Source organism: Rhinoderma darwinii, chromosome 2 (assembly GCF_050947455.1).
Source record: "Rhinoderma darwinii isolate aRhiDar2 chromosome 2, aRhiDar2.hap1, whole genome shotgun sequence".
In the NCBI taxonomy this organism is placed as follows: domain Eukaryota; kingdom Metazoa; phylum Chordata; class Amphibia; order Anura; family Rhinodermatidae; genus Rhinoderma; species Rhinoderma darwinii.
The window spans coordinates 349,559,845-349,572,197 of NC_134688.1; the positions used below are offsets into that span (position 1 = coordinate 349,559,845).

At 43.6% G+C, this 12,353-nt stretch overlaps 1 long non-coding RNA gene across 1 annotated transcript in view; it reads right to left on the reverse strand.

Annotated features, from left to right (window-relative positions):
• LOC142741314 (uncharacterized) overlaps positions 1 to 11,477 on the reverse strand; it is a 29,253-nt gene extending 17,776 nt beyond the window's left edge. The window contains exon 1 of the long non-coding RNA XR_012881091.1: positions 11,393 to 11,477. This is a non-coding gene — a long non-coding RNA (uncharacterized LOC142741314). The remainder of the gene's footprint in view (positions 1 to 11,392) is intronic.
• Between the last annotated feature and the right edge of the window lie 876 nt (positions 11,478 to 12,353).

The window sequence follows — 12,353 nt, forward strand, 5'->3', positions numbered from 1 at the left end:
ATGGCGTGAAGATGTATAAGCTGTGCGAGAGTGCATCAGGGTATACCTACAGATTTAGCATATATGAAGGAAAGGCCACCCCCAAACCAGACTGCATCCTGGACTACAATAGGTACATGGGAGGGATGCACTTGTCAGATCGAGTCCTGAAGCCCTACAGCGCCATGCGGTGTGGTATAAGAAGCTGGCCGTGCACATCATACAGATGGCATTGTACAAAGCGTACGTGCTACATCGATGTGCAGGCCAGAGGGGAACTTTCCTGGAATTTCAAGAGGTGATTATCAAGAACCTAATCATTAGGGACCAAGAAGGGGGGGGGGGGCACCCAGTACTTCTGGAAGCGGGGCCACACGCATCGTACCAGGGTGGCAACACTTTCCAGGAGAAGTTCCCCAAACTGGCAAGAAGGGAAAAAGTCAAAAGAGGTGCAAAGTCTGCTATAAGATGGCGATAAGTGATGACACAATATATCAATGTGACACGTGTCCCGAATAACCAGAGCTCTGTATGAAAGAGTGTTTTAAAATGTATCATACATCCCTTGGTTTATAATTTACCCCCATTTTACTTACCCTGATGCACTCCGCACAGCTTATCCCCCCTCGTCTTTCCCCTCTGGGCCCTGCTGTGTGCCCAGGCAGCTGATAACAGCCACATGTAGGGTATTGCCATACCCGGGAGAACCCACATTACAGTTTATGGGGTGTAGGTCTCCGGTCAAAATGCTCACTACACCTCTAGATGAATGCCTTAAGGGTGTAGTTTTTAAAACGGGGTCACTTCTTGCGGATTTCAACTGTACTGGTACCTCAGGGGCTTCTGCATAGATGACTTCGCACTAGAAAATCCCCAGTAGGCCAAATGGTGGTCCTTTCCTTCTGAGCCCTCCCATGGGCCGAAACGGCAGTTTATCACCACAAATGGGGTATGTCGGCACTCAGAACAAATTGCGCAACAGAATGGGGTATTTTGTTTCTTGTGAAAATAAGAATTTTTCAGCCAAAACTACATATTATTTGAAAAAAATAATTTTGTTTTAATTCCCAGCCCAATTCAAATAAGTTCTGTGAAAAAAACTATGGGGTCAAAATGGTCACAACACCCATAAATGATTTCCATGAGGGGTGTAGTTTCCAAAAATTTGTGGTTGGTTTCCATTGCTTTGATACCTCTGGGGCTCTGCAAATGCGACATGGCACCCGAAAACCAATCCAGCAAAATCTGGACTCCAAAGAACGAATAGCGCTCCTTTCCTTCTGAGCCCTTCCATGGGCCCAAACGGCAGTTTATCACCACAAATGGGGTATTGCCGCACTCAGGACAAATTGGGCAACAAAATGGAGTATATCATTTCTTGTGAAAATAAGAATTTTTGAGCTAAAACGACATATTATTGGAAAACATTTTTTTTTTTTAATTCCCAGCCCAATTCAAATAAGTTCTGTGAATAAACTATGGGGTCTAAATGGTCACATTATCCATAAATAAATTCCTTGAGGGGTGTAGTTTCCAAAATGGGGTCACTTGTGGTAGGTTTCCATTGCTTTGATACCTCTGCGGCTCTGCAAATGCGACACGGCACCCCGAAAACCAAACCAGCAAAATCTGCACTACAAAGAACACACAGCGCTCCTTCCCTTCTGAGGCCTCCCATGGGCCCAAACGGCAGTTTATTGCCACAAATGGGGTATTGCTGCACTCAGGAGAAATTGGGCAACAAAATAGGGTATTTTTTTCCCTGTGAAAATAAGAAATTTTGATAAAAAATGACATCTTATTGGAAAAAATGACATTTTTTTCATTTCACAACCCAATTCAAATAGGTTCTGTGAAAAAACTGTGCGGTCAAAATTGTAACAACAACCATATTTGAATTCCTTGAGGGGTGTAGTTTCCAAAATGGGGTCACTTCTGGTGGGTTTCCATTGCTTTGATACCTCTGAGGCTCTGCAAATGCGACATGGCACCCGAAAACCAATCCAGCAAAATCTGGACTCCAACAAACACATAGCGCTCCTTTCCTTCTGAGCCCTCCCATGGGCCCAAATGGCAGTTTATCACCACAAATGGGGTATTGCCGCACTAAGGACAAATTGGGCAACAAAATGGGGTATTTTGTTCCCTGTGAAAATAAGAAATTTTGATCACAAATGACATTTTATTGGAAAAAATTAAATTTTTTTCATTTCACAGCCCAATTCAAATACGTGCTGTGAAAAAACTGTGCGGACAAAATGGTAACAACAACCATAAATAAATTCCTTGAGGGGTGTAGTTTCCAAAATGGGGTCACTATTGGGGGATTAATACTGTTTTGGCACCTCAACACCTTTTCAAACCTGGCATGCTGCCTAAAATATATTCTAATAAAAAAGAGGCCTCAAAATGCACTAGGTGCTTTTTTGCTTCTAGGGCTTGTGTTTTATTCCACGAGCGCAGTAAAGCCACATGTGGGACATTTCTAAAAACTGCAGAATCTGGAAAATACATATTTAGTAGTGTTTCTCAGGTAAAAACTTCAGTTTTACAGAAAAAAAAAATTAATAAAATTGAAATTCAGCAAGAAAAATGAAATTTGCAAATTTCACCTCCACTTTGCTTTAATTCCTGTGAAATGCCTGAAGGGTTAAAAAACTTTCTAAATGCTGTTTTGAATACTTTGAGGGGTCCAGTTTTTAAAATGGGGTGTTTTATCAGGGCTTCTAATACATAGGCCCCTCAAAGCCACTTCAGAACTCAAGAGGTACCTTAAAAAAAAGGCTTTTGAAATTTTCTTACAAATATGAGAAATTGCTGTTTATGTTCTAAGCCTTGTAACGTCCAAGAAAAATAAAAGAATGTTCAAAAAACGATGCCAATCTAAAGTAGACATATGGGAAATGTGAACTAGTAACTATTTTGGGTGGTATAACTGTCTGTTTTACAAGCAGATGCATTTAAATTCTGAAAAATTCTATTTTTTTTTAATTTTCTCTAAATTTTGCAATTTTTCACCAATAAACACTGAATATATCGACCAAATTTGACCACAAACATGAAGCCCAATGTGTCACGAGAAAACAATCTCAGAATCGCTTGGGTAGGTTTAAGCATTCCGACGTTATTACCACATAAAGTGAAATATGTCAGATTTGAAAAATGGGCTCTGAGCCTTAAAGGGAACCTGTCACCAGCATTTCACCTATTAAACCAGCAATACCTGGTGGTAGTGGGTGAAAAATCATTTCTATATAACCTATAATTGTCTTCTTAGTCGGCTCTGTAGCTTTAGTATTCAGCTTTTTAGTGTTCCCACACCGTATGCTAATGAGCAGAAAAGAGTCATATCTTCATTTGAAAAGAATCAAATCTAAATTCCTCAAGTCTTTCCGAGTTTACCCCACCTTCTTACTTTTGATTGACAGCTCCTCGCCTTCCCCCAGCACACAAAATCCCACGCTTGTGCATTGACGTCCTCTTCTGGGGTGTGCGCACAAAAGGACACCGGATTACTATGATAAAAGGCGCAAAATGTTTGCAGACCGTTATTTACAGTCGGAGGAGGAGTTTAGGAGAGGGGATAACGGCAATTAACTTTTTATTGCAGCGGCCAGTGAGGGATAAGTAAAGTTCAATAGGTGAAATGCTCTTGACAGGTTCCCTTTAAGGCCAAAACTAGGCTGAGTCCTTAAGGGGTTAAGGGGTTAAAAAAGTGAAAAAAGAAAAAAAAAAGTTGCCCAATTTCCCCTAAAAACAATGTATTTTTTAAAAAAAAACATAATAGGTATTACCGCGTCCATAAAAGTCCACATTAACCATGAGAAAAAATAATAATTTGAAATTGCTAATTTTTGGTCACCTCTACTCCCACAACAAAAATGGATAAAAAGTAATCAAAAAGTCTTTTGTACCCAAAAATAATACCAGTAAAAACTACAGCTTGACCTACAAAAAAAGATCTTTGCCACCATTCAGTCGACAAAAAAAAAGTTATGGATCTTAAAATATGGCGACACAAAATTCGTTTTTTTTTTACAGTTTTTCTTTGTAAAAGTCGTAAAACATAAAAAATATATACATTTGGTATTACCGTAATTTTATTTACCCACAGAATAAAGTTAACATGCCATTTTTAACTGCACAGTGAATGCTGTAAAAACAAAACCCCCAAAAAACAATGGAGGAATCACAGTTTTTTTCCCATTCCACCCCACAAAGAATGTTTTTCCAGCTTTCCAGTACATTATGTGGTGACCTCATCTCCCAAAAAAAAAATGAAATAAAATTTGATCAAAAAGTCTTATATGCAACAAAATGGTACCAGTAAAAACTACAGCTCGCCCTGCACAAAACAATCTTTCTCACCATTCAGTAGACGGGAAACAAGAAAGTTAGAATGAAGACACAAAACCAATTTTGTTTAAATTTTTTTTCTTTGTAAAAGTATTAAAACATAAAAAAAACTTTATCAATTTGGCATCACTGTAATTGTATTGGACGACAGAATAAAGTTAACATGCTGTTTTTAACTGCACAGTGAATGCTGTAAAAACAAAACCCACAATGTTTTTCCAGTTCCCCAGTTCATTATATGGTACAATAAATGATGGCATAAAAAAACTACAATGCATCCCGTAAAAACAAGCCCTAATACAGCTATATAGATGGAGGAAAATACGAAAATGGTAAACAGAAAAATGGCTGCGGCGGCATGGGGTTAAGAAAATGTGTTATTTTGCCTTGTACTACCCTATGCTTACTATTCGGTGGTCTTTGTGTACTGAGCTGCACACGTGATAGCTGAAATCAATCACTGGCGACAGCATTGACTGCAGAGGTCACCGGTGTGGAGAGTCAAAACAGCAGCGCTTGAGCGACGGAGAACATAACAGGTAAGTTACGCTTTTTTTAAATATTTGATGGCATTTCCCCCCTTGGTCCATTTTTCGGCAATCTTAAACAACCCCTTTAACCCATACAAGGAGCTATGGACTTTGCTGCAGGAATATCCCCAGGTCATGGCAGTCAAGGGTCAGAGCCGGTTGCCTTAACAAACTGATGCTGCTGAGCATTCAGAGCAGGAAAGTCACGACCCGAACCAGAAGAGCTGCAGCGGAAGTTGAGGGTCAGAGCAGCAGTGAAGTAGTTGTCCAGTTGCCTAGGAACTGGATGCAGCCAGAAAGGTGTACTAGAACCAGACAAGGAGAGTAACGGGGATAAGGTAAGGTCAGGGCTGAATCAAAGTTCATGGAGACCTGCTTAACTTGTTTGAAAAGGAAGGAGACAGAATAGCTCTCAAAATAAAACAGGGTCCACGACCTAGTCATAAAATTATGTTTGTGACTAATATACCTCAAGGTCTAAGGTAGCTTAGAGGTAAATTATTATATTATTAGTTGTCTAATGTAATATTCATGGTGGTCTTCGGTGGTTTAGTCGTTAATAACTACGTAAGTATTCCTGGTGGTCTAGGATGATTTAGGGGTTTATACCTTATATCACTGGTGGTCCAGGGCAGTTAGGTTTATATCTAACTTCCCTAAAGTCTAGATTGATTTTATGAGTTATTACCTAATATCTGTGGTGGCTCTGGGGGTAATTATAATACTACTGGTGGTCATGGGTGGTTGTGGGTTAATAATAATTTGAAGTGTAGGGTGGCCGAAAAATGTGCTAAACAGTTTTTTGTGAATCGCTGTTCACATCTGCATTGTGGCTTCTGTTAGCAGAAGCCACGATGCAGTGCTTGATCGGTCGCACAGAGCCTCCAACGCAAATGTCAACACAGCCTTACATTTAGACAGGCAGAGCAGAATAGTAACTACTATTTTAAACATTTTAAATCTAAAATAATAAGTTGCATTGATAAGGTTTTTTTAACCACTACCCGCACTGCACAGTACATTTACAGCACAAATGAAAAGGGGTATCCACAGGGCCGGCCTTAGGGTAGATGGCGCCCCGTGCGAAATCTTTCGGCGCCCCACGCCATTATAAAAAATGCCCCATAAAAAAGCATAATTCCTCCCCACAGTATAATACCCCTTTAGTGCCCCACACACAGTATAATAATAATATTTAATAATGTAATATATTATAACGCCTTCAAGGACACAGTATTTTGTCCTCTAATTGTGCCCACAAAGTGTTATGCCCCCTAAGTGGCACACACATTATATTGCCCCCTGTAGTGCCCCTACACAGAGTATAATGCCCCCACAGCCCCCCTAGTAGAAAGTGCCCCCTGTAGATTGTGCCGTACAGCGTCCCTGTAGACAGTGCCATAATCCCCCACCTCCTCCTTGTAGACAGTGCCATACAGCCCCCATCTGCCCCTTGTAGTGTCATACAGCCCCCATCTGCCCCTTGTAGTGCCATACAGCCCCCATCTGCCCCTTGTAGTGCCATACAGCCCCATTACAAAAATTGTTTAGAGAAAGACAGAAAATAGCTAAAAATAAGCACTACATTCTTAGGGTATGTTCACACAGCGTTTTTTGTAAGGCAGAAAAAATCTGCTTTTGAATTGACAGCGTTATTTGATGGGGTTTTTTTAGCAATTTTTTTTAAGCCGTTGAAGCGAATGCAAAAGACGCAGCAAAAAAAGCTCCAAAAGAGCACCAAAGCTATTTTCTTCCTACTATTAATTTCAATTGGAGGTCAGAGGTGGAAACCACTTGAAGACCATCAGCCCCCTCCCCCACTCACAGTAAAATGACCATCAGCCCCCCACTCACAGTAAGGCTGGGTTCACACACACTATTTACGGACGTAATTCGGGCGTTTTAGCCCCGAATTACGTCCGAAAATGCGGCTCAAAAGCGTCTGCAAAGATCTGCCCATTCATTTGAATGGGTCTTACGATATTTTGTGCCGACGGTCATTTTTTTACGCGCCGCTGTCAAAAGACGGCGCGTAAAAGAGACACCCGCGTCAAAGAAAAGCCTGTCACTTCTTGAGACGTAATTGGAGCCGTTTTCCCTTGACTCCATAGAAAAACAGCTCCAATTACATCCGTAATGGACGCAGCGAATAGCGCCTGCACATGCCATTACGTCTGAAATTCCAGAGCCGTTTTCTCCTGAAAACAGCTCCGTAATTTCAGCCGTAATGGACGCTGCCGTGTGAACATACCCTAAAATTACCATCAGCCCGTCCACTCACAGTAAAACTACCATCAGCTCGTCCACTCACAGTAAAATGACCATCAGCCCGTCCACTCACAGTAAAACTACCATCAGCCCGTCCACTCACAGTAAAACTACCATCAGCCCGTCCACTCACAGTAAAATGACCATCAGCCCGTCCACTCACAGTAAAACTACCATCAGCCCCCACTCACAGTAAAATGACCATCAGCCCCCCACTCACAGTAAAACTACCATCAGCCCCCCACTCACAGTAAAATGACCATCAGCCCGTCCACTCACAGTAAAATGACCATCAGCCTGCCACTCACAGATGCCCCCTGTAGATAGTACCACACAGCCCCCTTGTAGGTAGTGCCACACAGCCCTCTTGTAGTTCGTGCCACACAACCCTCTTGTAGGTAGTGCCACACAGCCCCCTTGTAGGTAGTGCCACACAGCCCCCTTGTAGGTAGTGCCACACAGCCCCCTTGTAGGTAGTGCCACACAGCCCCCTTGTAGTTCGTGCCACACAGCCCCCTTGTAGTTCGTGCCATACAGCCCCCTGTAGGTCATGCCACACAGCCCCTTTGTAGGTAGTAGGGATGTCACGACACCTGAATTTGGACTTCAATACCGATACTTCGTGTAGTATTGCAATTTCGATACCAAAACGATACTTTGCCAACAGTAATAAAAAAAAGTTCTTCCATTTTGTGATGTGAGGCGCGAGGTGTGATGCTGAATTTAACCTCCACGTGCCTCACATTAATAGGAATTAACCCCATCATGTTTCTCAGTCATAATGGGTTAATATGTAAATTACATGATGGGGTTAATTACTATTAATGTGAGGCACATGGAGGTTAAATTCAGCATCACACCTCGCGCCTCACATTAATAAGTGAAAGAAGTTTTTTTTTAGTTTTTTTTTACAGCGTACACATCATAAATGACGCAAAAAAATTGTTGTGCAGGTTATTACGGCCGCGCCAATACTGAATGTGTGTATGTTTTATGTATTGAGACTTATTTTAAGGTTTATTGTAAAAAAAAGGCGTATGTGTATTTTTTAAAAATTTAACATTACTTTATGTTTTTACTTTATTTTTAAACTTTAATGTACTGGCATATCAGATATATGTCAGTACATTAGCCGGTGTATGTATAGTACACAGGCAGTTGTTAGGACATACCTAATTATGCCCTAACAACAGGAAATATGGTAAGACAGCCCTGGGGTCCTTCAATAGACCCTGGGCTGTCTGCCCATATATGGTATGGCCCTCAATCACGTCACAGGAATTCCCTGTGACGCATCCAAGGGGCATCCCCCTCCTCACTTTCCCCTGAATGCTGCAGTCAGTTTTGATCGCAGCATTCAGGAGAATAGCGGCGGAGATGAGCGGTTTCTCTGATCTCCGCCGTTATAGAGCGGGGCTGCGGCTGTGTAATATAGTCATTGCCCCGCTCCTGACAGAAGTGTGTGCGCGGTCAGCATGAGGTAATGCGGCCGGAGCTGCACTAATGAGCGGCGGCGCAGACACCGAAGACAGAACATTGGGGTGTTTTGCAGTGCTGCCGCCATGTTCTGTTTTCAGTGCCGCCGCTCATTAGTGCAGCACTGGCCGCATCGCATCATCCTGACAGCTTGCACTTGTCAGGACTCAGGAGCAGGGCAGTGACTGTATTACACAGCCGCAGCCCCGCTCTCATTCATCATGTATTACTATACTTACCGGTGTGGCTCGAACCATTTGGGGATGCACAGTATCGAAGTTTCGATGCATTGTGCATCCCTAGTAAGTAGTGCCACAAATCCCCCCCTTGCCGCACAGCCCCCTTGTAGGTAGTGCCACACACACCCTTGTAGGTAGCACTCCCTTCCTGTAGATAGCGCCACTGTATCTCCCTGTGGCTGGGGATTCCGCTCCTTGACGGAGTGCTTGATGTCTTTGTCCATATATGAACAGTGACATCGGGCAACTAACTCCTGAAGCGGAATCCCTGTCCTCAGCGTTGCAGACGCTGTGACCGGGGATTCCACTCCAGGAGAAGCCCCTGACGTCTCTGTCCATTTAGTCGGGGGTGCCATCTACAGCGGTTCTGCAAAAAAATCTCCTCCTCCTCCTCACATCCACTTCGCGCTATGAGGAGGAGGAGGACGAGAGAAAGCACGTCCGTGGCAGTTGTCCAGAGGAGTGTCGCGGCACCCCTGGAGGATTCTCATGGGAACCTCATGTTGGGAACCACCAGTCTTAGTAGATCACAGAGCAGGGAGATACCTCCCCGCTCTGCTATAGTGTTGAATAGTATCTGCGTCTTTAGCAGAGCCGTATTTACAACTCACGCTGCAATAGGCACTAAGCCTGAATATACCCCATTAAAGGCCTATTTAGTTTAGCCAATTATCATCATGATTCGCCAGTTTCTGACCAATTATAATGATATTTGGTCAGTGTTAACAAAGAGGAAGATCAATGATAAAAACGTTGCTTATCGTTAATCTCTAATGAGAAAAAAAAAAGGTAATACACCCGGCCGTAGTCATAGCGATGCGTATTCTGTTCTGAGCGTAGCCCGGCCTCCAGGGATGACGATTCATCCCATGTGACAGCTGCAGCCAATCAAAGGCTGCAGCGGTCACATGGACGACAGCGTCATCGCAGGAGGCCGGGCTACACTCAGAGAGAGAGAGAGGGACTACGGCTGGGAGTATTAGCTTTTTTTAAAATTTATTTCTGCAGTCTTTCCGCCCAAAAAAACTGCACCAAAATTTGGTGCTGTTTTTCAGGTGAAATTCCCTGCGGTTCTCAGGACGTATACACTGTGTAGTTTTACGTATCCGCCCTGTGTGTTCCTACCCTTATAATCAAGTTGCTCTCCCCCACAAATATTATCTCTAATGGCTTATTCAGACGAACTGGATATATGTCCGTGCAACGCGCGTGATTTTCATACGCGTTGCACGGACCTATATTAGTCTATGGGGCCGTGCAGACGTGTGCGTGATTTTAATGCAGCGTGAGTCCGCTGCGTAAAAGTCATGAAATGTCCATTCTTTGAGCGTTTTTTGCGCATCACGCACCCATTGAAGTCAATGGGTGCGTGAAAACCACGCATGCCACACGGAAGCACTTCCGTGCGACCAGCGTGATTCGCGCAACAGCTGTCAAAAGGATGAATGAAAACAGAAAAGCACCACGTACTTTTTTGTTTACAAACATCCAAATGGAGTGTCATAATCATGGCGGCTGCACGAAAATCACGCAGCCGCGCATCATATGCTGCTGCCGCACGGAGCTGTCAAATGCATTTTGCGCAGACAAAACGCCGTGTTTTTTGCGTGCGCAAAAGGCACACGCTCGTGTGAATCCAGCCTAAGCGTAAGGCCACACGGAGCGGCCCTGACACGGTTGCAACGCAGCTAACAACCACGCCGTCACCATGTTCAGTGCGGCTGTCAAACAGCCTCTTAGTGGCCGCACGTATTCCGGTTACATGCGCACTGCCGCTCCATTCATTCTCTATGGGAGCGCCGGAGATAGCCGAGTGCAGTGTTCTGCTTTTTCCGGCGCTCCCATAGAGAATGGATAGGAGGTAAGTTGTTGTAATTTGCAAAATCGTGCGTCCATAAAGGGTATATTAATTCATGGCCGCATGATTTTGCAGATAAAGGGACGGTTTACCCGCGTTAACGTGCGGCCATGAATTAATACACCCTTTATGGCCGCATGATTTTGCAAATTACAACAACTTACCTCCTATTCATTCTCTATGGGAGTGCAGGAAAAAGTAGAACACTGCACTCGGCTATCTCCGGCGCTCCCATAGAGAATGAATGGAGTGGCAGTGCGCGTGCGAATGTAACTGGAGTACCCCTTAACAAGGTATTGGACAGCTGCTCCTACATAGGGCCGCTCCGTGTGGCCGTACCCTAAAGAATCCTTTCTCCCCATACATAACGCTAAGTTCCCCTCCCTCATGATTCATAATAAGCTCCTACACCACAAAATAAACTATACAGAAGTCCCCCTCCTCACAAAATACATTTATAAAGAATCCCCCCACACTCCTATAGCATTTAGGGCAATGTCCCCTCCCCCACAAAATCGATCTGTAAAAAATACACACTCAAAGTACCTATAACCTAGTCTCCCCTCCCCCACAAAATCGATCTTTTAAAAAAAAAAAAAACAGCCTGTTACACATCACTAAAAGCCCCCTCTCTCCCCCTCCCTCACACTATAAATAGACATAGATAAAGCTGCTGCTCTTCTTACCTGACTCTGGAGCTCTGTGGAGGAGTCTTCACTGGGGCAGAAGCACACCAGGAAGGAGCTGCGTGAGGTGCTGAGTGTGTGTGACACTGCAGTACAGGCTGTGCCGATTGGTGGAGCAGACAGAAGCACCTGCTGCTCCTCCAATCAGCGCTCACTTCACCAGCAGTGCAGAGGGAGGAACATTTCTCCTCTCTTCTGCTCGTACTCACTGACGCCCCCCTTGCAGCATGGCAGCCGGCGCCCTGTGCGACCGCACGTGTCGCACATAGCTAAGGCCGGCCATGGGTATCCACACAGTGCAGTATATGTACGGCAATGTGATGGTGCGGGCCCAGAAGCCTAACAAAAGGCCCCTAGGCCAGCAGTTAGTATATGCTTATTTAGCATGGCTTAATAGATTGCCTGTTTGTATAATACAATAGGCAATAGTTCTTTGGAATGCTAAACAGAGATTGCAGCTTGTGAAATAAAGTTCTGTTTTTTAAAAAAAAAAAAAGAAAAAGAAGTGAGCAAAGTAAGAAAAAAACAAAAAACAACAAAACCTTTTCCCACCAAATTATTTATTTGGATAAATAATTTAAAGATTTAAAATAGATTTTAAAAAAGATTTCAAAAGATTTAAAAGCTAATCAATAAATGTACCCCAAAAATAAAGCTAGTCACAAAAAACAAGTCTTTATACATAGACTTTCTATACAGAAAAATAGACAAAGTTATGGCTTTTGAATTACAGTTAGGCCTGATGCACACGACCGTGTTCGGTCCGTGATATACGGTCCGCATGTCGGCCGCTTGTCCCGGACCGTACAAAGTACAGGGAGCCGGGCTCCTAGCATCATACTTATCTATGACGCTAGGTGTCACTGCCTATCCACGTAACTACTGTCACACACTAAAACATGATTACAGTACGGGACAGTAGTTCCGCGGACAGGCAGTGACCCCTATCGTCATAGATAAG